The following is a 25,663-nucleotide window of genomic DNA, read 5'->3' as shown; positions in this document are numbered from 1 at the left end:
GTAGTAGTTAGCCCTGATTTTATTTTTAAATCCATGCCAGAGCAGCACATAACCTTTCTGATGTCACATGGATGTTGTGTGTGGGCACTTCCACCCATTGTGTTGAAACAACATTATCTAGGCAAGCAACTGAGTGACTGCCAGACCCACAGTTGTCCATGGTAACGTGGTGCGATAGTTTTTACTTAGATGAGCATGCACACTTTCTTCCTATGCCTCATTCAGTGCACAGGACCGCCATGCTCAGGGGATGAATCCAGGCTGGGTGTGGCACAGGAGGCTTTTGCTTGTAGGGCCCCTGTCCTGTCTGGTGCAGGAACTAGGGAGTGAATGAATGAGATGGATGACAACAGGAAGAAAAAAACCCAGTCTTATGTTGAAAGCAGTCTAGGAGAACTGGCTTCTCTCTGTGTCTCTGCCACAGACTTCCTGTGTGGAGCTGGGCAAGCCACTGAACCCAAGCTTTGCAAAAGGTGGCTGCTAATTTTATGGTCTTTGCTTTCTAGGTGTTTTGCCACCTGAGGGTCTGATTTACAAAAAGGCTAAGCCATCATGGCTGTGCCTGACATCAAGGGGTATGGTGCTTGAGGCATCCAAAATTTACAACCTCAGCAATGTTTTTTTTAACCATGATTTCCTACAATATCTAGGTAGCTACAAGGATCACTTCCTTTATTGCTATAAAGCATCCATCCCTGGTAAAGGAACAAGGGGCATAAAGCTTTCCTATGAAGGGTGGCTTAGCCTGTATGTAAGGGGCAATCTCCCAACCTGCAGTTTGAGATGAGGCAGCTGCAACCACCGAGCTGAGCTAGGACTCATAAAGAACAGTTGCACAGCACCATCTAGTGGCTCACAAAGCCACCACTTTGGAAAACACCCGGGAAATGCATCCTTTCTTGGGTCCCCTGAGCCAGGTGCAGCATGAAGACAAATGTTAGCAATGCTAGTTAAGGAAGCCCTCAGCCAGAAGTGCTAGTGGTCTGCAAACAAACACAGCCTAGGTGGTAACACAGAGAAAAGCTCCGGTTGCCAAATCAACAGTGCTGATGACTCTCCCATGCCCAGCTGGCACTAGCCCAGCTCCCTGCTAGATGAGGCAGCAGAACCTCTTGAAGGAGGTCCCGCCGCAGAGCTGCTGGGATGGTCTCACTTTAAGTCCCGTCAGACATCACATGTGCACAGGCAGTGTCCAGAACATCCCTTGTGGGCACACAGTCACTCACTCCCCTTCCGGATGCAGCCATCTCTGTGTGAAACCCATCAGCCATTTCACAACATGCAGCAATGCAGGACAATAGCTTTGGATGGAAAGGAAGAACACAGTCTTCCAGCTGGAACAGCAAAGCGGGGCTCTTTAGGTGGGTGCACTCCTTGAACCCCTAGAGTGGGAGCATCATCAAGACAACAGGGGGATTATGGCTGTTCTTGTGAGACGTGCCCACGAATTATGAGAACACCATCTCTGCAAGATGGCAGAGCTTCATGGTGCCCTGCGGCTGGCTCAGACCACCACCTACTGGCTCAGGTTGCTCTCTGCAGCCCACCTTGCAGGGTACGCAATAGTCTCTCAGCTACAGGTTGATTCAGGCTGTGCCTGTTCTGCCTGTGAGATCTGCTATGCTCCCAATTCAAGGCACCCAGCTGAGAGAGGCAGCATGGAGCATGGATTCAGGGAAGTCCTGTCAGTACCCCCTCCCATCTACCACTTCCCTCCTCCAATCAAGTGCCTTTGAGAGATGCACTTGCTGACTAAAGTACAAATCTGCATTTGCTGCACAGAGCCCTGGGGAGGCTACAAGGCTGAGGTCTCTCATTCCTGCTATGCATCCTGTGTGACCTGCAAGGCAGTACCTGAGCAGAGACCAGTGGCTACACCAAGCAATTCAGGCCAAGGCACGGGCACTGTTCCAAAGGCCCCATTTTATTCATGGTGCACACTCATATCAGCAAGCTGGTTCCTCTCTCATCTTGCAGAGGGAACAGAAGGGCGGAGAAGGGAGCCTCCTGGAGAACAAGGCAGTAACCAGGGAACACTGCTAGATGTCAGCCAAACTTGGAGCCAAAGCTCAGCACTAAGCTCCTTTCCTAGGCCTCGGCCCTCAGTTCTGCTAGGCTCTTTTGCCACTCACTCTTGGTCCCATTTGAGGGTTAGACACTGAGGGGTGTCTGACATCTGGGGCAAGTCCCCAGCTCTTGCCACCAGGCTACTTCTCCAGGTCAGAGGGAGAAGTGACTTTGCTGGTCACCTCAGGCCCAATTCCAAAGTGGAGGGAAGAGAAACAGGCAGCTGGTGATCTGTGAGCTTGCAAGGGGCCCTGAGAAATCACACATTTCTTATGCTTCAGGCTGGTTCAGCATGGCCAGCCCCACAGCACCTTCTGGGCACGTGCTGGGCAAGACAACTTCAGTCTGCTACCCTAATCAGCCTCTCCACAATGTAAGCGTTCAGAGCTCTGCCTTGCTTCTCACCTCCCACCACTGTGTGGCTGTGCTCCATCCCAGTGAGGCTGCTGTGCAGGTCAGGGCCCCATGACTGCCACCCTCTGAGCTTGCAACATGCTTTGAGGTCCTTCCCCAAGGAAGATGCAACAGGCCTGTGTGATGCTATTGCTTAACAGCATCTACTCAATCACAGCAGAAAGGAGCCATTAACGCTGAGTGAGGCATGAATTCCTGCCTGGATCCTGGCAAGCCCAAGGGAAGAGCTCTGGAGGAGGTCACGGGGTGCATCACCCATTAAACTTGGAGTCACAATGTAGTGCATCCCATGGCCTCCTGTGCTAAAGCCTGGGCTCACGCAGGCTTCCTCCCATGGCTGGGAAAGGAGCCCGAGGCAGCAGCCGGAAGGCGCAGTGTACCACTGGGGGGCGACACAATCAAGAAGCTGAAGACTGCAGGAGACTGGGAAACTTCTGCTCCCCTCTGGCCCAGGTAACTGTTGACAAAGTCCCTCCAGTGCCCCAGCCCCACTGCCCACCCATGCAGGGCCGCTTGGGGGACCCACCGCTTCACCTCAGCACACACAGGAGAAAAACAAGAGTGACTAATGACCAGTGACAGGGGCATCATTTTTTTTTTCTCATCCAATTTGTCTTCAAGGCTGACACCAGAGAAAACCCCAAATTGCAGCTCATGCCCTGCACAGTTTTACCACAGTATCCTGAAAAAAGCATCTGGTGAGCTGATAGCGGAGGGGGGGTCCGGGCTGGAGCCCCTACCGGAAGCCCAGGACTGGCAGCGGTTGAAGACCCAGGGCATCTGCTAGAGTGTCAGACAGGAAACTTCCTAGAAACTCTGAGGGCTTCCTGGGCTTCTGCCACTGTCCCTGCAGACAGGCAGGCATGTAGCCTGCCTTGCTTGGGGCATCAGGAGCCCTGGTGGCACTGGGCCTTTCAGCCCAGGCCATTGAAGAAGACACTGGTGGCATTTGTCTATGGGGACCTGCATACCTTTTGACACACAAAGGTAACTCAAAGGCTTGTGTGATGCTCTGAGTAGGGATAGCATCCCTTCTATGACATACCCAGGAATCTGCCAGTACAAAGGGGCTTTGAGTTTGGGCAAAACTTCATCCATGCTTCGTGATGTTCCAGACCTTGACTAGAATCACAGGCTAGGCCAGCTGGGATGATGCCAGTGGCTATGGAGAAAGGATGGCTGAGGAGGAAACTCATCATGTCATTTCCATGAGTGACCATGTGCCTCTACTCATTCCCCAGGCAGCTGACCCCTGAGGGATGCTGCTGTTCCACCAGGGCAGCTGTGACTTGTGGGATGTTTGTAGAGCTCTTCCCTCAGAGACACATAAGATGGCTCTGAATCCCCCATGCAGCAGACTTGAGTGACAAAGAGGTGGAAATAGAACAAGGAAAAGGCTCCTGACATGAGAACAATCCCAAAGCAGCATTTGCATTCCTGTAGCCTCTTTAAACTGCAAAGGACCCCAAGACTTTCTAAAGCAAAAGCAAGGTAGATGGCCACAGAGCTGCAACCACAGAGACCATTGCCAGGGTCATTCTACACACAGCACAGACTTGCATACAGCCAGAAACATCACTGCCTCTTTTCTGAGAGGAAATGCTGGTCAAGGCATCAAGCCAACCCCATGTCTGATCACCCTGCTCCATAGGTGACTGCAGACCTTGCTCTTCACTGTCTCTCCTGGAAAGAAGCACCTTTAACCAAGCTGCATCCCATGGCACTGCCTTGCTATTGCTGCAAGAGACCCGAATTCTTGTGCAAGACTCAAATCTGTACAGTGACTCTTCTCCCACCAGTCCACCTCCAGTTCCCTCTGAGGTAGAGAATGTGTTTCCAGGGTGGTCTCGGACCCAGCCCAGGCCTGAGACGTGGAGACAAGATCACAGAGCACAGAGTAGAGAGACAAGACAAGGCATCTTTTTAGGTTTGGAAGTGGAGGGAATTCTGTGGCTCTTGATCAGCCTGAGGGGGTAACTCAGGCAGGTTTTCCACATGGCAGGGCACACTGGAGTCACTGTCTTGGAAGAAGCCAGACAGCAGCCAAAGCTAGGTGCTCTGGGAAATACATGACCCCCTCACACCTCATTGTGTGTTATTGTCCTGGCCCCTCTCCGACTCACTGCTCCAGCTCAGGTTCCCCCTGCAGCATCAGCAGGGAGAGCTTTGGTCTCATTTCATTGAAAAAGTCCTGTTGTCCTGAACTGACCTCTCCCACAGCACAACGGCAATCAGGGAGGGTAAGTGCATCACAATGAGGGGGTCAAAGCCACCCCTATGGGTACGCCCTCTACAGCTGCTGCCTTCCTCATGGTCTGACAAGGGTGGATGGTGATTACCCTCTCACTGTCTTCTTCACCATTAGCCCGCATTATGTTTCCCTGACACCTGGGCTTCTGATACAGCAGAGGGCCAGGGGAGATGGTGCTTTGGATAAACAGTGAACAGTCAAGGGCTGGAGAGGTGCTGTGCCCCAGTGAGTGAATACCAATCCTATGCTGTGCAGTTGATTCTCTGCCCCTCGCTGTTGGCCTCTGTGCCCCAGATCAGATCAGCAAAGGGTGCTCAGCCAAGACAAGCTTGTGGCTTGACCAGTGAGGAGACTCTTGTACTTCTTATCTGGTCAATCTGCTGGCTGTGGGGCCCTTTCTCTGCACAGCTCAGATGAACTGCATCCAGCACAGCGCCGTGATCCCCGAGAGACAGAACAACGAACTGGAGGGGGTTCGTAGCAGAGGAAAGCAGGCCTGAGGCTTGGAGGATGTGAACTGTGAGAAAGGACTGAAAGAGCAGACTCACAGAGCTTGGCAAAACAGCAGTGCAGGGGCAGGCCATCAACCCACCTATATGTGGTGAAGGCAGGGAAAGGGATTAGGTAGTGAGTACCAGGTGGTGCAACAAAAGGAGGGGAAACCAAGGCTGTGCATTGGGAAAAGCATCCTGACAGAGCAGTTTACCCATGGAAGAGGCTCCTCCATGAAGGAAACTCTCTCTATTGATGCTTCTGTTCAGTCAGTGATTGCTCCTTTAGTTCTGCTCATCTCTGTCCTTTTGAAATTGTTCCCCTAGTTTTAAGTCAGCCAGGCCAGAGATGGACAACATGGTTTCACTGCACCCAGAGTCCTAAGCAAACCCTTCTCCATGGCCCATGTCACCACCATTGCTGACTCCTCTACTCCACAGGCAAAGCCCAGGGTAAAGACCTGTCATCTAGTGACCACTGACAATGCATCCAAATGCTCCAGGACTTCTCTGTTGACAAAGAGGATTCCCTCAGATGTGAAAACCACTCTGCCCTCCACAGTAACCTTCAGCACATGGCTGGATCACAAACCTCCTCACTGCACTGTGATAGATACCTACCCCCTTCCCAACAGATGGAAAAAAAAGTCACACTCAGGATGTGGCTAGCGAATATAAAAGAAACATTGTGTTCTGTTCTATATTGGTTCTTTTGCTGTCTTCATCACTGGAGTATCCAGCGCTGCATTAAGTAACATGACTAACATCTATCATGGGTTTGCTCTCTCATCTTTTTCCTGAAGGGGGCAAATACATACACGTGCATGTACACACACACACATTACAATATTGTTCATCAGAGAAGGTAAGATCACAGAAATATAACCTACTCCTGAAGAGGAAGAAGGTGAAGTCATGATGGCCTTTAATTCCATATGGGAGTTTACTCCATGGTCTTTGGGGAACTCTCATGCTATACAGTCCAGCTTTACTCTTAGGCTCCTTGTTCTAATGGGCCAAAGTGTCAACCACAGCTATCAGCTGAGATATTTAACCAATCTTTTAGATACCCTGCACCCGGGCCACCGAGTTCCTTGAAGATAAGTCTTACTGAATATGGAACAAACCTCAAATCAAATAAGACCATCTCAGGCTTGAATCAAGGAAGGGCTTTCAGACATCTACTGCTCACAGAAAAAAGGTAGAAAAACTGTTTGTAGCAAACAATTTGTGTAGTGAAGTTAGCCCTGTTTTCTTTTTTACTAATTATCTGCAATGGATATTGCTTTTTACACTCATATTCAATACTCCTTAGCATTCAACACACAATTTGTGCAAAGAGTTCCCCATCTAGATACACAGAGGTTGAAACCTAGGCAGTGTTCAAGCAGATTTCTTCTGATTGCACCTGGTTATTCAGGGTTCTTTATTCACATTATGTAACCCACCAACTCAGCAATAGGCTATTGCTTCTTGCCTGCCAACCGCACAAGTCTGTCTTTGCACCTGGGTGGCTGGCTGACACTTCCTTTGCAAGCAAGGAATACTCCTCAGGGCATGTTGATTTGCCAAAAGACCAGTGATTTTCTAAACTTTGGGTAAAATGACCTAAACTGGGATGGAGCTTTGTAGAACAGCAGACAAGCCAGGCCACAAAGTCAGTTGAATAGAAAAGGGATTCAGATTCCTCAGAATGTCGTCATGCATTTGCTTCATAGCCTGCCCAGCTCTTGAGAAGAAAACAATAAAATTACTAAGAGCCTGACCTGCAGCCTCTCAGGGCCTGCCTTGTTCATAGAAATTGCACCCCTAAGGGCACAGCCCTCTTCTTTACTATGTGAGAGGAAGGATGACCTTATGGAAAAAGCCCAGGATTGACTTGGGTCAAGTTCCCACCTGTCACGGGGAGATGACAACAGTGTCTTTCCCTCACCCTCCTTCTCACATAGTAAGATGGCCAATTAGCTGGGGCAGGGACTTGTATTATGTGTGCATGTATGGCCCCTGCCACAATGCTTCTGTCTCTGCTGCGTTGACCAGATGCTACTAGCACACAAACAGCAGCAATGCTCCACAGCTGTGACAGACCATAAGCATGGTTGGTTTAGGATTTTGAGAAAGGCAACAAGAAAGTTCTCTGCAAAGACTCCCCCACAGTAAATACCTGCTTCCCAATGAGGGGCTGCATCTTGCCCTTAGCAGTCACCGCAGTGAAATCTTTTGCTGTTGTATGGGATTTGGATACTGATAAATGCAGTGAGACAAGACAACCGCTAGATGTCCCTCCAAGACAGCCTGTGGAAGGCGGAACTGGCTGGTGCCTATGGACCAGCGCCTTGGAGCTCACTGCCTAACCTCAGGACTGCACTGGTTGTTGCTGATTAAAGGATGAATTAGCTACACCAGGGATACCTCTACCAGCCCCTCACAGCCCCTGCCCAGATTGCTGCCCAGAGCAGGAGGCGAACAAGCCTGGGTCACACCCTTCCCAGTGCTGTTATTAGTCATGATGGTGCTGTGGCTATGTTTGCTCTTCCTCAGGCTGGGATAAGCCAAGTCAGGGGGTTGTGGATGAAGTGCAGGCTGACTCCATTCCCCAGTGCATGCAAGAGGGATGGAGACAACTTCTCCCTTTCCTCCCTTCAGGGAGAAGTTCAGACAGAAGCTGGTGAGGCTGGGTGTGGTACAACGGAGGCATGGGCAGTTGAAACAGAAAAAGGAATGAAGAACCAACCTTAATCTGAGCCAATGGAGAGGCCAGGAAGCAGAGGAGGCTGAAGATGCCCTGCACCTGTCAAAGGGAGACAGTATATAGTGCAAGAATAAATGCACAAGGCAGACAGAGGTACCCAAGGCCCAGCATTCAGCAGAGACTCCAGGAACAAAACCATGCCATCACGGGGCAGATGAAAGGTGCACAAGAGACATCTACAGAGGGGAAATATAGAGAGAGTGGGAACAAGCCCTGAAGGAGGCAAATGGGCAGAGAGAGGGAGATGGAAAGGGGCTGGCAGGAAACTGTGAAACACATAGTGACTAGTCACGTGGCAAGGCAGAATTGGGGAACTGAAGGGAGGCGCATGCTGCCCCCCAGTGAACCCAGCCACTCTCATCTTGCCAATCTCAAAGGCCCCATCTGTGCTTGAGATTCAGCAGCCAGTGCAGCTGCTGCTGTGCCAGCCCTACAGGGAGACAAGGGCACACTGAGCTGATTGGGTTTGCTCCAAGCCTTGGGTGCAAGCCCCTGGTTGCTCCTGTCTACAGGCTCAGGTTAGCAGCAGCAAAAGGACCCCTGCTTGCTCATCACCGGTGACTGATTCAGGTGCATTCCCAAGTGCAGTCAAGGCAGGAGAGAGAGTACTGAGATGGAGCCAGGCATAAGTTCCCTAGGGAGAAGGGACGAGAGAAATGATGCCATCATGAAGTGAGGGCTGGGGATGGAGCACCTGCTGTGGATCCACTTCAGAGTCCAACATAGAGCAGACAAAGGGAAACTGCTGAGGGGTGCTTCTAAAAATTGCATGTCCAGAGGCTGATTGAGAAGCAGCAGAAAACAGCTGCAGTAACACCCTGGCAATAGGAGAGCTAGGAGGCAGGACATGTGTCCAGGTGTCCTGGTAGTTGGAGGATGCAGGAGGGGGTGATAACAATCATAGTAGCTGCATGCTGCTGGTAACATCTCTCATCCTGACAGTGCTAAATGCCTCCTGGGCATCTAGGGCTCATCATCTGTGGCTGAAGCCTGGGCAAGGTATGTAGCTGGGCCTCTGCTCCCAGGACACCTGGAAAGTTTGGATTTGGACTCTGGAGAATCAGCAGGGATCCCCTCAGGGCACACTGCCACAAGATGGCAGGCGATGGACACTTCCAACATGCATGCTTGGATCCTTAGGGATAAACAGCACTAGCATCCCAGGAATGCTGGAGGTGGTTCATAGATTCATAGATTTATAGATGTTAGGGCTGGAAGGGACCTTGAAGATCATGAAGTCCAGCCCCCTGCCCCAGGGGCAGGAAGTCAGCTCGGGTCAGGGACCCCAGCAAGATAAACATCCAAATGTTTCTTGAATGAGCCCAGAGTAGGTGTCTACACCACGTCTGGATGGAGTCTATTCCAGGCCTTGGGGGCTTGGACAGTAAAGACATTTTTCCTTATGTCCAGCCTAAAATGGTCTTGGAGGAGTTTATGACCATTGGTCTTTGTTATCCCTCAGGGTGCTCTGATGAACAAATGTTCCCCCAGATCCTGATGCACACCCCTGATGTACTTATAGGCAGCCACCAGGTCCCCCCTGAGTCTGTGCTTTTCCAGGCTGAAGAGTCCCATAGCTCTCAGCCTCTCTTCATCAGGCCTATTCTCCTGCCCTCTGATCATGCACATGGCTCTCCTCTGGACTCTCTCAAGCTTCTCAACATCCTTCTTGAATTGTGGAGCCCAGAATTGGATGCAGTACTCCAGCTGCGTCATCAAGGCCGAGTACAGCGGGAGGATGACTTCCTGAGATTTACTTGAGAAGTATCTATGGATGCAAGCTGGAGTCTGGTTTGCTTTACCAGCTACGACATTGTACTGGTGGCTCATGTTCATCTTGTGGTCAATCATGACCCCCAAGTCTCTTTTAGCCGTGGTGCTAGCGAGCATAGCACTGCTGAGCCTATAAGCATGCTGAGGGTTTAACAGCTCAACCACTGCTAGGGAGAACCATGGACCTCCCGGCTACCTGCTCTGGGAAGTCCAGATTCCCTGGGCCTTATCGAGTGGGAGCATGGGGTCCTGCAGGGGTAAAGCAGCAGCAGGGCCGGGCAGCACAGAACGTGGGCAGAAGCAGCATTTTCCTCCCCACCCTCCCCCTCACCGGTGGTATCTGTTGGATTCTCCCAGCCCCTTGCTTCCTCTTGTGCCTTTTTTTTCCAGTGGCTTGTTGACAATTCAGACATTAATCTCCCCCATTCTGGTGTCCTGGTCAGGTTCATTTTTATCGCGGTTCCGGTTGTGTTGGGTCAGGCTTTCCGGAACCCTGGAGGGCCCCTGCACGCCCGGTGGCAGTGACATCGCAAGGCCCTGCACAGGCTCCTGGCAGGCGCCTCGCAGCCTCTGCTGCCACCAGCAGCCTCTCTTGGCCCCCCGCCCTCCCCCAGCCAGGCCTGGGCTCCTGACCACATCAGGATACAGCACAGTGCATGAATTCCGGCCTCACTTATTTCAGAGCTCTGGTCAACCGCAAGCGCAGTGTGTTTCACAAACACATCACAACCGTGTGGGGAGGGCTGGGGCCTGGGCACTAGTGCTTAACGGATGCTAACTCCTCACTGGAGCCCAACAAACAAGCTCTCCTGTCCAACCAAACTGACCCCTGCAGAAGGACTCCCAGCACTGCTGGGAGGCTGCTGCCAGGACTGAAATGACAGATGTGAGGCATGTTGAACTACGCCAGGCCTCAGCTTGAGTTGCAACACGTGGGATCCCAGGTGACCTGCGTGCTGCATGGCCCCTGGGCACAGAGGGATCAGCTCTGCCACCATCCTCCAGCTCAGACAGGTCAACATTGAAATCTTGGTAATGACTGGTGTCATTTGGACAAAGCCCAGCTGGCTTCAGACCAGCAGCAATCTAGCTGCAGCTTTGGAGCTCAGTGTTGATTAACCGGCCACATATTTCCCCTGCTGCTTAGGGGAGTTTGCTGTTCATGCTCAGCTCTGTCTTGCCAAGGCTAGCCAGCTACCAGCACCCAAACTAGCTAGTTCAAAGCCAGCTCAGGCATGCCTACACTGCACTGCAGTCACCGTGTAGACACACCCTTCAAGGCCTCTTCTACCCATGCAAGTGGACTTGTTCAACCTCACATGTAACTGGCACCTAAGCAGTTAAACCTCTACAGCTGTATGTGGAGGCTTTTCCATTGGTTTAACCAGGCTTATGACACTCAAGTCCTTCCTTAAGTTTACAGGCACAGACTTACTCGAGACAACTGCTTTCAAACAGATATAAAAGAGCCTCTCTTCCCCCCACATCTGCACAAGCTTAACTAAAATGATTTAACTAAACCCAGTGAAGCTTGTGTGTGAGCCAGCCCCCACCTGTAAGCTGTTTGCTGCATGCAGTCTTGCCTGATAGACAGGGAAAGGAATTGAGCCAGTTAGGGAAATGGTTCCCTTTATAGTATCCTGACTCACCAGATGTTTGCACCCTCAGCAGCCTGTTACTACAGCATTGCTGACTCTGTACCTGGGATCATCTCCCCACACCTGCCACTGTAGTTTTGTCACAATTGGCAGTACTGGCTGGGACCACCTCTCTTTTGCAGTACTTTAGTTACAGGCCAGAGACAGTCTATGCAGATGGCATTGTGCATGGGGTGAGAGCACCATCCAGTGGCCTGTTATACATGTTCATCCTCCTGACTATCCCTGCAAACTTGGCAACCACTCACCTTCTATACCATGACAAGCCTGGTGAAGCCTGTACAGGGACTGTGATGTTGGCCTCCCAGGAAGAAGATGCATTGACAGGGCCGAGCCTCTTGGGGTAGCAGCACAATGAGGTGGAAGCTTCCCCCAGGAACGGCAAAACCAAGCACACGGCGCTAGTGCCCCATGGATGAGGCCAGGGATGCTAGAAGCATCTCTTGGGTGCCAGGCACCAAAGGTAGTGAGAGAGTGTGGGAGTGCTTCAGGCTGCACAGTGGCCATGTTTCCTTCTCCATGTGGCCAAGTAGAACAGGACGGGTTGGAGACTGGGGAGGAAGGAAGAGTTTGGAAGAAGAAAACAGCTGCTGAACTTGACCCATGGACGGATTATGGTTGAGGGACCTAAACACTCTTTCTAGGGCAGCTCTACCACCCAGTTATTTGTATGTAGCTGTGACAGGGCCTTGGCAGTCACTTGTGGTGCAGTTATGCTGTTTGGGGTCACCATGGCCACTGGTCTGAGCCCTGATTTATAATTAAGCAGAGTCACTGGGGGTGGGGGGAGCAGGAGGGGAGTAAACAGGAGGGGAGGGCATCACAGTCTGCTCAAAGGACTGTGCCAGACCAAACAGGCTCTGCCTACAGCTTCCCTTTGGGCATCGCAAGCAAAACCCCAGCCTCCCTCCGAATCTGACGTTTCAGTTGGGCTCCCCCTGCTCACAATGCCATAGCTAGGGAGAAAGACTCCACAGCGGGAGCCCTGCCGGCGGCCCAGTGGGTGAAGTAAAGCAGATTCTCCCTTCCAGCCCTGCAGCTCTGTCTGCCCCCGCATGGATAGGAGCTTGTTAGTGCCAAACTGCAGAGTCAGCAGATTATGTGTTAGGGTTGACTGAGGCTGAACAGTGGACACATTTCCACTCTAGCGAGGCTCAGGACTCCTTTGTGCAGGGATCTGTACAGATGCAGTGCAAGGCTCCCTCTTACAGTCCAGAGAGACTGATGGGGCCAGAGTTAGGAGTCACACAAAGGTCAAGTGACTTGCCCGAGGTCTCACAAGGAAACTGTGGCAGATCCAGAAACTGAATCCAGGTCATTGCCTTAGCTACAGGGCCAACCTCCCTACTTCCTGAGTGCAACACGCGGGCAGAGACCATGCTGAGTAAGGCAGGGCCTTGCTTATGTAACTAACTATCAGCCATGTCTGCAACCAGCCAGCCATGGGCTCATCCAGCCTCTGCTCACAGAGCTGTCACCTGTGTGGAACTAAGGACAGATCTTGGGAAGGGGATCCTGGCTCTGACTGAAGCCTGGGAGCTGACTCGCAAAGCAGCAATACCTGCCGTGGGGGATCCAGGGCTCCTGGCATGTGTACAGACACTGGGAAGTAGTGGCAAGGTTGAGGAGAGACAGTCCTTCCCCCGGGACGCGTCCTGTCTTTCATCTGTGTGGTGTCTTCTCTCTGAGGTGCCGCTGTCTCTCCTAAATTAAGGGGGGAGGCTTTGCCAGGCTAATCCGGCCAAACATCCTCTGCTGGAACCTGGAGAAGCAACAAGAAAAGTCTTTAATCACTTAATCCCCATAGGGCAGGCCAAGCATCCCTGCTTTGATATCCTCCCTGTCTCAGTTTGGCTCACCTTTGGGGCAGGAATGGGAGCCCTCATCTCCCTGCTATCACGTCCGCAGAGAGCCTCGGGAGCTGTCTGTCACCACCATCCCTGCAAAGAGCTCCAGGTCAGAGCTCTACGTTTCTTACGTAGGTCCTTGCGGAATATTTGCTCCCACATGGCCTGGCAGTTGTTGCCAGGTAGTAAGTCTATGGATGACGTAGTGTCTCTTGCCCTTGCCACCTCCCATATTTTGCGGTGGTTTACCAGGGTTGCTACAGTAGTGTCATGCAGTTTGTATTTCTCTTGAAGAGAATCCATGGTGAATCCATGGTCTATGGGCTCCCGTTGGACGTAGTGTGCACTTGCCACCATTGCAGCAACTGCCCTGCAAATAGACCTGACCTGGCAGGCAGCCCACTGGGCACCCCCCATGTGGGCATGGAAAAACAGCGCAGGGCAGAGAGGTCCAAACTGCCTGAGACAGACCTGCTACTGGCAGGCAGAAACAACGAACCACCTCTTCTAGGACTGCCCATATGCCAGAGAGGTGTGGAAGAAAGTCCGTGCACTCCTCCTGGTGGTGACAGGTTTCAGAAACCTGACCAGGTAAGCGGTTTCTCTATGGGCACCTGACCAGACAGCAAGGAGCCCCAACAGCTCGCTTAGACCAGGCCCTAGCCTGCTTCAGGTCTGCCCTGTGGGAAGCTAGGAACCTGCTCATAACCAGACACTCATACGCTGCGGTTGAGGATGATATTAAAATGGGACTAAGAGAAATGTACTGGTCCTACAGGAAGATAGAAGAGGACAATGGGAAAGCAATGGCAGACCTCATCTGGTGGAGAGGGGTCTGGCATAGACTTATTCAGGAGAAGCCCCTCTGAGGAAGGCAGTGGGTGGGGGGTACAGGTATGGAGACGGGTGCGCGGGTGTGTGGTTTAGAGATGCGAACTGTGTAATCGGTTTTTAGTGTGCTTTGAACTGCCAAGCTGCCAAGTGCTTTGAGCTGCCCCAGGGGCCACTTGGCAGAGTGTTGGAAGTGCAGTTATATTTGTGAAAAAAAAGCTCCAGGTCATGGCAATACAGAGCCCTCAGGCCCCCTCCACTATGCTCTGAAGGACTCTCTGCCACCCCAGCCCCTGGACAGTTTGTCAGTGCCCAGGCTGGCACTTCAACAGGAGATGGAAGACCTGTAGGAAAGTGTGAGCTTCACAGGGACATAGACCCATGTGTCAGAGCCCACCTCTGCTGTGCTGTCTAGTGACCAGGAGCTCCATGTGCAGACACTGGCAAGTATCCAAGTTACATCTGAATGGCCTGGGCACCCATAGGGCACCGACTGAACCCCCAGTGTCCCTGCTCAGTCCAGCCCAGAGGGGTCTCTATGTCATCTCCCCTTCAGAAGACTACACAGGCCACAGCAGCACAGAGTGGTGAGCCCCCACAGCCCTGGATACCTATATGTAGCAGCTCCCTGCCCCCTGCAAAAGCCTCCAGTGCAGTCGATGTTTCAGGTGAGCCACGCTCAGGGGAGGCACAACCTCACTATTCAGTGGTCACACAAAGAGAGCAGCCTTGGGGTCTCCCTGAGCCTGTGGCTGGGGCCAAACCAGCCCTGGATCTGGGCAGTGTAAGCTGCGTCTCCTCCACCCCTGCCACAGGTCTAGCAGGGCCACACAAGGGTGAATGCCACCCTTCCCTCAGATGCAGTCTCCGTCTGCCTCATTCTGTCTGCCTGCCTCTTCCTCCCCAGTGCAGCCAGGTTCCCTCAGGACACAGGCTGCGAACACCCTCCTAATCTGGGTCTCCCTTTTGGCTCACGAATGGGAGATTTGTATCTTGAGTGGAAAGCCCTCAGCACTTCCTCTATTGTCCTCCCATGTCAAGGCAAGCCTGAGCGTGGCAGCCTAATTTACAGCCCCGCCAGCAGGCAGATGCCGCGCCAGCTGGACTCAAGCCCAGCCATGAGGTGGCAAAGCTGCCTCAGTGTGTGCCTAGAGCATCAGGCAGACATGACACCTGGCTGCTCCCCTTCTAAGTCCAAAGTTTCTCCCTCTTCCAGCCCCGCTTTGGCACCAGGAGAGACCAGAGCAGGGAATGCCACTCTGTGCTCAGAGAGAGCTTGCAACCCTTAAGGCTCTTGTGCCAACCCAACCCCAAGGCCTCTGTGCCATCAGGGGCACTTGTGGGCTTTTTCCAGAGCAGGTGACACTGGAACAGCATCAGGGCAGACTCATACTGTGTGTGGAGTCAGTTGCCAGCTTGCCCTGGCATGAGAAAGCTCATTCGCCATGGCCCTTGCAGCTCTGAGCCATCAATTAAGAGGTCATTCACTTCAGCTGTGGCAATTGTGCAAATGACCCTGGCTCTCCTCAGAAAGCCAAGGAATGGCCAAGACCTGTCAGGACCTCTCACATAAATGTGAGGTTGAATCTAAAAGATCTGGCAGCCCTAGGGAGATGGGCCACAGCACATCTACAAACTGTCGCAGGAGTGGGGACCTGCAGGGCACTCTCAGCCTTGGAATTCACTCTGCACAGCCTGATGGAAGCCAAGTTCACTGAACCACGGGCCACGGTAAGAGGTTGGAGCAATCATGGACTGCTGCTGGAATGCTCTGGTCACGCCGGCCAGGTACACACGTGTGGCCCCTGTTATTGTGGTAGCCAACCACCTTGCACACCATCATGTGCTTATTCTCACAACACTCTAGCCCCCTGAACTCCTCTCTCCATCTTATAGGTGGGGAACTGAAGCCCAGAGAACCTAAATCGATATGGTTTCCCTCCAAAATAAAGCCTACCCACTTGCACCCAACAAGACAATTAGACAAAGACTTGCCTGCATTCAGGGCAAGAGAGGAAGGGGTCCTCCAGAGCTACCTACTTTGCCTTATTGCTGGTCCCTGATGTGCCCAGGCGGGAGTGAGTGGGTAGGCAGCATTCAGGGGGGCTCATGTTGCCCTGACCCAGGTGACTTGCTTAAAGACCCACAAGAAGTCCCAGTGGGCCAGCAGACAACTGGCCCCAGGCCCCCCAAGGCTGGGGGTGTGCCCTGCATTTGGGCCCATTCATCCTCTTTTATAGGGTTCAGTGGAGAGGCAGGGGAGTTCTCTAGGGACTGTCAGCTTGCTACTGTGGGATGGGATGCTTCTTCACCTTGTCACTGTTATGTCTGGATGCTCCGATGCCACTACGGAGCTGTCAGACAACAGTGACTTTTGGTCACCATTGAGTGGAGCTGTTCACCCACAACACGCTAGGGGTGATGTACAGCCCTCAGGAGCCCAGCAGAGCCCACTGGCTGTGGGTCTTCCCCTGCAAACTCCCCAAGTGAAATGCTCACAGTATCAGACCCTGGGATCAGAGGTGAAAAGTTTTGTATCTGTTACCAGGCCCATGGAGCAAGTAGTCAATCTGCCCCATAAGCAGCCACCCACTCTAAGAGAGGTACTAGTGGTTCTCATGCACAACAGACTTCCTCTGAGCAAAGGCAGCACCCAGCATGGCAGCCTAATTTACAACCCAGCCAGCAGGCAGAGGCCTTGCCAGCTGGACTTGAGCCCAGCCCTGAGGCAGCAAACCAGAAAAGGCAAAAACCTAGTCTGGTCCGAGATGGATGGTTTAGATCCAAAAGGTTCAGGCACTTCACATCATTCTGGGCTGAAAATTTGCAAAGAACAAGCTCTGTGATGAGATTTTCAGGTCCTCCTGATGCTACCCAGGCCTTGCATAATCAGAACAGTTTTTCAGTTGGATACCACCTTCCCCACTGTTGGCAGTAAATACCTTTCCCACTGTTGGCATCACTTTGGTGCCATGGATGACTGCCAGGCATAGGATATGGGGTGTCCTTGCAGGCACACAGATGAGGGACATTCTGCCTAGGGTGATGCCCAAGGAAGTAGATGCTGACTCCCAAGAAAACTGGCAATGTCATTGCTGCTGCATGCAGTAGCTCTTATTCCCCTGTCATTTTCCTCCTGTTCTCTTATCTGTTGCTTTCCCCTCAGTAAAGCCTCAGCAGAGCCCAGACCAAAGCTGCCTTGGAACACAGACTGAAGGCGACACAGATGGGAAAGAAAGCCAGCCCTGATCTATAGGGAGAGAAGGCAGTGGCTTGGAGAAAGCAAAGATTGACTCCACCTGGCACAACCAGTGCAGAGGGCAGCCCTGCAGCAAGCTTGTCCAGGACAGGGCTGCAAGGATGGGGAGATCCCATGGTGCCATCCTGACTCACAGTGGAAGAGATAGGGAAGTTACTAATCCTTCAACTTCAGAGAGACCTGGGAGGTTTCTACTCCCCCACCCACCCCAGAGGTGAAAGCTCGGCAGGGAGTCTGCAGGGTGTAACGCAAACAGGAAACATAGGCAGGGCCCAGCCCTTTCCAGCTAGGAGAAGAGAAAGCAACATGCTTTGTTTTAGAGAATTTGGATGCACTGGTTGCCTGAGCAGGGCCAACAGCTCTGAGCATCACAAAGCCTTGCTTTGAAACCCCTGCGTCTCCTCTCCCCTCGTACAGACACTGGGAAGGCTGCACAAAGGTGACAACATCTCTTTGCTTTCCTGGCTTCCTCCTCCTCTGGGCCAGACCACCTTGCAGCCTGGTGTACCACCCCTGCCTGGGTCCTGAGATGACTGTCTTACTCCCTGGCCTAGAAGGTCTACGCAGAAATAAACCCAGCTCCTGGGGGAGAGAGAGTTTTTTACAGGTTGGCAGGAGGTAGAAATGCTGCATAGGTAGCGTGAAGGGAAACCCAGCTAGCTAAGACCCAGAGTGGAGGCATGAAATACACTGCCATGGGGCCTCTGTGGCTCCATTACCCCACTCTGGTCCTGCCTCTTCATTCCCAGCCTGGACTGGAGATTGAAGGGGGCTCATCCCCTCAAAGAGACATGGGGCTTCCTTCCCTCCCTGGGAGCTTCAGCCCAGGGAGTGGTACTCACCCCAGCAGAAGGAGTCTCCTGCTCAGGTCTGTGGGCACTGCTCTTTTCCGGCCATACCCAGTGTCCTCTGTTGTGCAGTGCTGATGAGGCCTCCAAAGCAGCAGGTCTGAGGGTAGCACCCCATCGAGCTGAGTGGGGCAGGTGACTCTTTCTCAGCTACTGTTTCAGACTCTTTCAAGCAAACCTCCCTGTCTCACTTCCACCAGGTTCCTGTCCAAGCTTTTTGTAACAAGGAAGGCCCCAAGTCTACCTAAAAAGAAAAAACAAAACAAAGTTGAGGTTCTGCTGCAACACCCTCACTCCAGGAGCTGGAGCCATAAGCACAGACATGTAGGGGCTCAGACTTCATCTCCTCCTCCGTCCCCAAGCCAGCAAGGGTTAGGAGTGCTACAGGAATAGAGCACAACCCAAGGAAGGGTTGAGCCTCTCACTTGCTCAACAAACAGCCCTCTGGCCCACTAAGGACCAGCACTGGAAAAAGAGTGCAAGTCAATCAGCTGGGTGGAGTAAGGGGCTGGGGTGGGGGCAGAAAACTGGGGAAAAGGAAGGATCCCTAGGAATGACTGAGATGAGGGACAATAGCTTCCCTCCAAATAACAAAGACCTCCGTCCTGCTATGCAGTGAGGCTCCCGTTAAACAAGCACTGTCAAAAGAAGAGTCAGCTCTCATGATGGTGGTGTTTTTCTTAAAGTCCCGGCTCCAGGAGCCACACCAACAAAGAAGAGATTTTAGGAACAAGTTTAGGGAGGTTTCTACCCCTCAGAGTTATAGAGAAAAGCCTGGAAACATGACCCTAGGCAGGCTTAAAAAAACTCTGAGAAGACAGTTCTCCTTTTCCAAAGTTATTATTCGGGGAAAAGAAGCCTTGTGGTTTGTAAGCCAATTTGTATGGTCTTCTAGGGCCTGACTTGTGATGCTGGAACACCTAGTCTTAGCAGTGGGCTTGAGAAACTTGCACCGCATGGCAGAAAGAGCTGGGACTCACCAAGCCCTTCCTGCGTGATGTACCAGACATTGAAGTCCACATCAGAATGCCTGCCTGGATTACTCACGAAGAGGCTGCTGTAGCATTGGGCAAAATGGCAAGGATTCCTTGGGCAGATGCCAACATTATTAATGATTGTTATTAAATATTTAAGTTAGCGCCCATGATGGGCAGGCACTGGCCTGAGGAGCTTACAGCCTAAGGACAAAAGGAGATCAGAGGAAGGGAAACAACAAAGAGAGAGTTTACATACAAATGAACAGGATTAACTACAGGCAACCTGGCAGAAGTGGATTTTTCACAAGGCTATAGAGACGGACATGGATGTTTAGGCCCTGGTGCCTGTATTCCTCTATGCCACATGGGGGCACAGTTGGCTAATTTATTAGCTGTATTGCCCTTTTTTCCCAGGCCCAGGGGCAAGCAGTGTCTACTCAGCGCATAAGAGCATAGGAGGCATGCAGCTGCCCAGGCTTCTGCCTACCATCCTCACCTAGGAGCTACACTAGTGATGGTCACAAAGACACGTCAGGCTGGATGTTTGCCTAGACAGTAGGTTCTCAACCTATTTACAGTGGCAGTGGAACATCTGAGCAGGGGGTTGAACTAGATGACCTCCTGAGGTCCCTTCCAAACCTAATTTTCTATGATTCTCAATGTGGGGATTCAAGCTAAAAGCAAATGATTTTAAAGAAGAAATTTGAATACTCACATAATGGTTTGTTTGGTCCTACTGTCCATGCTTCATATGCTTCCTGTGAGGCTTATCACTCTCTCCCACCATAAACCAGACTTCAGCCAATCTGCTGGTGGTTATCTGGAAAGAAAAAAAATATTGCGGCTCAGGTGCTACAACAAACAGGTTTTTGAAGTTAAGCTTCTACACTCACACATGGTGCCCTAAATTAGCAGCTTCATCTCCCAGAGCACTGCGTGGTCCTGAAGGTTCCTGTTGCCTTTGATGACTAACCTCTCTTTGTAAGTACTAAGCAAACACCGGCATTCAGGAGAAGGGTCTCACATAGGAGTAGAACGAGAGAGAGGTCAGGCTACAAAATTGCAGGTGGGTGTCTGGCTCAGCATACACTTCTCCCCAAGGTTCAGGTAGGTTTTGATGGGGAGGCCCCAAGGAGAGCCCATCATTAAGGAGAACATGTGGGTGATGTGCTGTTCTTACCTACGGGCTGACAACTGAAACAACTCTGTGCAAGACAGGTGAAGCTTGGACATGAGATGGGCCTGAGGAAGGGACAAGTCACAGGCAGCACTGTGTTGTGAGCCAGGTAAGATACCAAGAGCAACATTCACCATACACAAGGTAGGGACTTCTCTCTGGGATTCCCCAGAAGATAGTGGAGAGCTCTCCAGGGATGCCATGATGCCACATGTTCCCCAGTTCCCCCTTGAGAGGTTCTTATTTCCCAGTGCCATATAGACTTTGCTCTGTATTGCCATAATCTGTGCCCCAGGTTCTGTGAAGTGTTTTGAGGGAGTCAGGGTGCCAGTTATAGGGAGGCTACCAAGAGTCTTCTCTTCTTTCTGAAAACCAAGCAAGAAATGCTGCAAAAGATACCCAAGCTGCAGCATCACGCTTGTCAAATATTTCACATGCCACCAGTTCCATCAGCAGGGCTGCAGGAAGAAAGCCATTGGTCCAGCACAATATGTTGAGCTATTATTTCACTTGTCAAGCAGCGGGGAAGAGCAGGTAGTATGTGAACCCCCCATCCTCATTAGCAACACACTTTGAAACCCCTCTGAATTTTGGGGGAGTCTGGCTGTCGGGCTGTATTTAGCCCTTGCTGGTTCTGTAGAACGCCAGTCTTGGAAGCCACATCATGGACATGAAGGACAGACATGGATGTCTGGGATGCTGGTTTTCATACAAGAACATTCACAGGCCAGGCAGAATGGATGGAGTTAGGGGAGCTGATGGGCTTTAGGACAAGAAACACAAGTGGTCCCTGATAACCAGTCCATGGAGCCGAGGGAGTTACAGCAAGATGGTCCTCAGGCTCACGCCTCCTTTAATCTCCCTGAAAGCCCTGGCAAATGGCAGGGGGTTGCAATTCATTTTCCATGAGGATGGGAAGAGGAATGCTTTTTACTGGAGCTTAGATGGAGCCTCTGTTACATCTTTGCATTAAGCTGACAGCTGCTGTGCTAGCAAACCTGCTGTTGTGCAAGACCTGAGCTCAGCTGAGTGACACCCAGCAATGTCAAAGGTGACATAAGGCCAGCGGGTGTGAACAGCCACTTCTCCCTCGTGAAACCAGGGGGTGCTGCAGGTGAAAGGCAATGGTTTACCCCATACTTGCATGAGGGGACAGGCCAAGCAGCCATGCAGGACTGTGTGTTATGGAGTGGGGAGCCTAAGAAGAGAGCCCCCTTCTCCACCCCGAGCTCATGTCACCTGCTACCGGATTCCCTCCGAGAAGACACCACAACTCCCAACACGCCGCGCCCAGCTGATGCTGGAAGGGAGTTCACAAAGCCAAGGGGCCGATCAGAGAACAAAGTGGCCTGCGCAAAGCCGGCTTTCAGGCTGGCTACGGTTGCAGGCTTCAATTGTGCTTTGGTGGTGGTTGTCTTTGATGCGACTCAAATAGCCTTTCTTCCCCCCGAAGTCTCTGGCACTCATGGCCCTGCAGCGCGTATGAGGCAAAGAATGTATCCTGTCACCACGGCTGCTTCCCTTTATTTGAAGTGTCTCACTGAGGTATCATCCAATGACATGTTTCTTTCAGTGAGAATTATTTCCGTCTGCTTCTATCTGTCATTGCCTGCCCCCCCCCGCCCCACCAGCCTCCATGCTCCCCGCATGTCCGAGCAGGTGTGAAGACAGGCTGGCCCTTTGTGTGGAAGCCTTCTCCGTCCCCCCCTCTGGGCTCCCTCCAGTGCTGTCACTTTTTTCTCTCTCTCTCCTCCGTCTTGTTTTTCAACAGAGCGCAGGGCTCGCTTCTCCTGTCACCTGGGCCGAGGCTGTGCAGCCGCACGCCTGCTCTCATCTCGCCTTCCACAAAGGGCATCCCTGTCACTCTGTGGAATTAGAGACATACCTGGATCTAGGGCTTGGCAGATAACACAGAAGCGAGCTGGCCGCAGCCAGGGGGAACCTGCCGATAGCAGAAGCAGAAGCCGGGCTGGTAAGGGAAGAGGCGGGCGGGAGCGAGAGGCCCCTCTCTGCTTTAACTTCTCACCAGTTCCCTGGCCTCAAAAGCTCTTGCTCTTCCTGAACCTGCTGGTGGGATCGTAACACCAGAGGCGCCTGCAGAAGAATGTGGGGATTCTGAAATTGTTCTTCCCTTTCCCCAGGTCTCACTGCAGCTTCAGAGGATGCTACCCTGAACGTGGAAATGCTGGGGTGTTGTCAGTACCAGGAGCCAGGAGAATGGGCAGGGAGGGCTCCAGGGTCTGGCAGAGACCACCAGGGCCCTTCGTTCCTACAGCAGCCATCCAGACCCTGCTGGGTAGTGGTCCTCATCCCTTCTTCCCAACGGCGGCTCTATGGCCTCCTCTGCAGTGAGCTGGCAAGTCGCACTGCAGTGGCTGCCATGGCAGCTGGCACGCTCTCCTCACTGACAGCCTCACAAGGGAAGCCAAAAACCAAATGGGCCAAAGTTCAAGCCCTCCCCTGCCTCCAAAGCAGGCCTGAGTGGGGCCTGTGCAAGTCAAGATCAAGAGAATATGGGACACTGTCATGGCTGCCACATTGCCCTCCATCATTGCACCTTCTCCCTTCCCCAGGGTGCAGCAGATGAAAGCTAGTGCTAACGGACCCTGCTCGCCTGTGGTGAGATACTAGAGGTGGAGATAGAGGACCTGGCCCTGTACTCTGTGACTCTAAGTGCAGACATCAGTGGAAGTGTAGTAGAGTAAAGCTCAGCATGTAACCAAATGGAAAATGGGCCTATGTGCCCTAAGCCAACCCTATATCCATGCTGCAGAGATCACCCTACTGCTTCATCCTGATCTTGAGGTTGGGATGCGCTGGAGCCTCTTCCCACACAGACCCTAGCTGTTCCTTTAAGCAACTTGTATCTGTCATTCTGGCCCTTTCAGTAGTTGGCAGGGAAAGACCACAGCCCTGAAGATGCCAGCTGAATGCCTGGTGACATTTTGAAACAGGTCTTCTCATTATTGGTGTGCTTGCTGCCACAGTGAGATTATTTGAAGGTGTTGATCTTGCCCGATGAGTTTTCCCAGTCATCACTCCTCAGCCAGTGCTTTGTCTTGGACTGATCTGGGCTTCGCGGTGCCCCCCAGGACAGAGGTGGGCAGAAGATCCCTTTGACTGGAATGTCTCCTAGATAGCACAGGGAAAAGCACCTGATCAATGCCACAGGGACTGGATGGACAGTCCCAGTGAGGCCTGGTCCAGGAGCTGAAGTGCTTCTGGAAAGGGAGCACAATCAGCTACTTTGGACTGTGCACCACCACCACATGTGGCACAAATCCCTTGTGCATGTAGGCTACCGTGGCTCAGACTCAAACCTGGGTCCCCAAGAGGAGAGCAGAGCTGCTAATTTTGCTTCAAGACAGACACAGATGAGTGCTGGAGCTGAGCTGGGACCCTTCTCAATTGAAAAGGTTCAATTAAACTCTTTTGGCTTGGAGTCCAAAAGTGTTCAGCTATTCCTGGCAATGAAAGACATGAGCAGAGAAAATAAGAGGAAGCTGCACTGGAAAACATTCTGCAGAGCACATTCCTGCATTGGCTGCTAAGGGGACAACATACATGGGACCCCGATGGGACATCATGTCTACAGCTCCAACAAAGGTTATTGCAGGACCCCTGGCACAGCTTTACGAGCACTTGTGGTGCTCTGGTGAGGTGCCTGATGACTGGAAAAGGGCCAATGTGGTCCCCATTTTCAAAAAAGGGAGGAAGGAGGACCCAAGAAACTATAGGCCCGTTAGTCTTACCTCGGTCCTGGGGAAGCTCTTTGAGAAAATTATCCAGGAGCACATCTGCGAGGGGCCAGCAGGGGAGTGTATGGTTAGGGGCAACCAACATGGGTTCATTAGAGGCAGATCCTGTCAGATCAACCTGGTGGCCTTCTATGACCAGGTCACAAAACCCTTGGATGCAGGTGTTGCGGTGAATGTAGTCTTCCTGGACTTTAGGAAGGCCTTCAACACTGTCTCTCACACCATCCTCATTAAAAAATTAGGCATCTGTGGTGTCGATGCCTACACAGTCAGATGGGTCTCCAATTGGCTGGAGGGCCGCACCCAGAGAGTGGTGGTGGATGGGTCATTTTTGACTTGGAGGGATGTGGGCAGTGGGGTTCCCCAGGGGTCAGTCCTTGGGCCCGCACTGTTCAACATCTTCATCGGCAATTTGGACAAGGGGGTGAAAAGCACCTTGGTTCAAGTTTGCAGATGACACTAGGATGTGGGGAGAAGTGGGCACACTAGAAGAGAGGGACAAGCTACAATTAGATCTCGACAGGTTGTGGAGGTGGGTGGATGAGAATAGGGTGGGTTTCAATATGGACAAGTGCAAGGTGTTGCTCCTGGGGACAAAGAACCAGCAGCATACCTACAGGCTGGGGAACTCTCTTCTCGTCAGCACAGAGGCAGAGAGGGATCTTGGAATCACTACTGATTCCAAGATGAACATGGGCCGGCAGTGTGGGGACACGGTCAGGAAGGCTAACTGCACTTCATCATGCATCCATAGATGCATCACGAGCAGGTCCAAGGAGGTGATCCTCCCCCTCTATGTGGCACTGGTCAGGCTGCAGCTGGAGTACTGTGTCCAGTTTTGAGCGCCACACTTCAGGAGGGATGTGGACAACATGGAGAGGCTCCAGAGGAGGGCCACTCGCATGATCAGGGGGCAGCAGGGCAGGCCCTACGAGGACAGGCTACGGGACCTGAACCTGTTCAGCCTCCACAAGAGAAGGCTGAGAGGGGATCTGGTGGCCGTCTACAAACTGGCCAAGGGGGACCAGCAGGCAATGGGAGAGTCCCTGTTCCCCCAAGCACTACTGGGGGTAACAAGGAACAATGGCCATAAATTGACTGAGAGTAGATTTAGGCTAGATATCAGGAGGTGCTACTTCACTGTCAGGGTGGCTAGGAGCTGGAACCAACTTCCAAGGGAAGTGGTGCTGGCTCCTATCTTGGGGGTTTTCAAAAGGAGGCTAGACAGCCACCTAGCTCGGGTCATTTGACCCCAGCATCCTTTCCTGCCCATGGCAGGGGGTCGGACTAGATGATCTGCTTAGGTCCCTTCCAACCCTACCAACTATGAAAGCCAGAAGAAAGTCTCTCTGAATCTCTCTGAATCTCTAACACATTTCCTGGCTCATCCCTCCACCAGACAGAGGCTGCCCAGTAGACTGCTTTGTAACTTTAAGAACCAACTTTAGGAATTTTAGAAAAAAATTAATTTACAATAGTGGACAAGGTCTTTCCTAGGATTTTTTTCAGAATAAATGCATATGGGAGATCTCAAAAAAAAAAAAAAAAAAAAAAAAAAAA

At 52.0% G+C, this 25,663-nt stretch overlaps 1 long non-coding RNA gene across 1 annotated transcript; it reads right to left on the bottom strand.

The window, feature by feature from the left end:
- LOC109289066 lies at positions 1-21,853 on the bottom strand. Its single transcript, XR_002095286.1, has 4 exons — positions 19,884-21,853; positions 18,186-18,435; positions 12,968-13,168; positions 1-319 (listed from the first exon to the last, which is right to left on the bottom strand). It is a non-coding gene; the product is annotated as an uncharacterized LOC109289066 (long non-coding RNA).
- Between the last annotated feature and the right edge of the window lie 3,810 nt (positions 21,854-25,663).

Source organism: Gavialis gangeticus, unplaced genomic scaffold (genome assembly GCF_001723915.1).
Source record: "Gavialis gangeticus isolate Ggan-Ray unplaced genomic scaffold, GavGan_comp1, whole genome shotgun sequence".
NCBI classification, from domain to species: Eukaryota; Metazoa; Chordata; order Crocodylia; family Gavialidae; genus Gavialis; species Gavialis gangeticus.
This window is presented reverse-complemented; position numbering and strand designations above follow the sequence as displayed.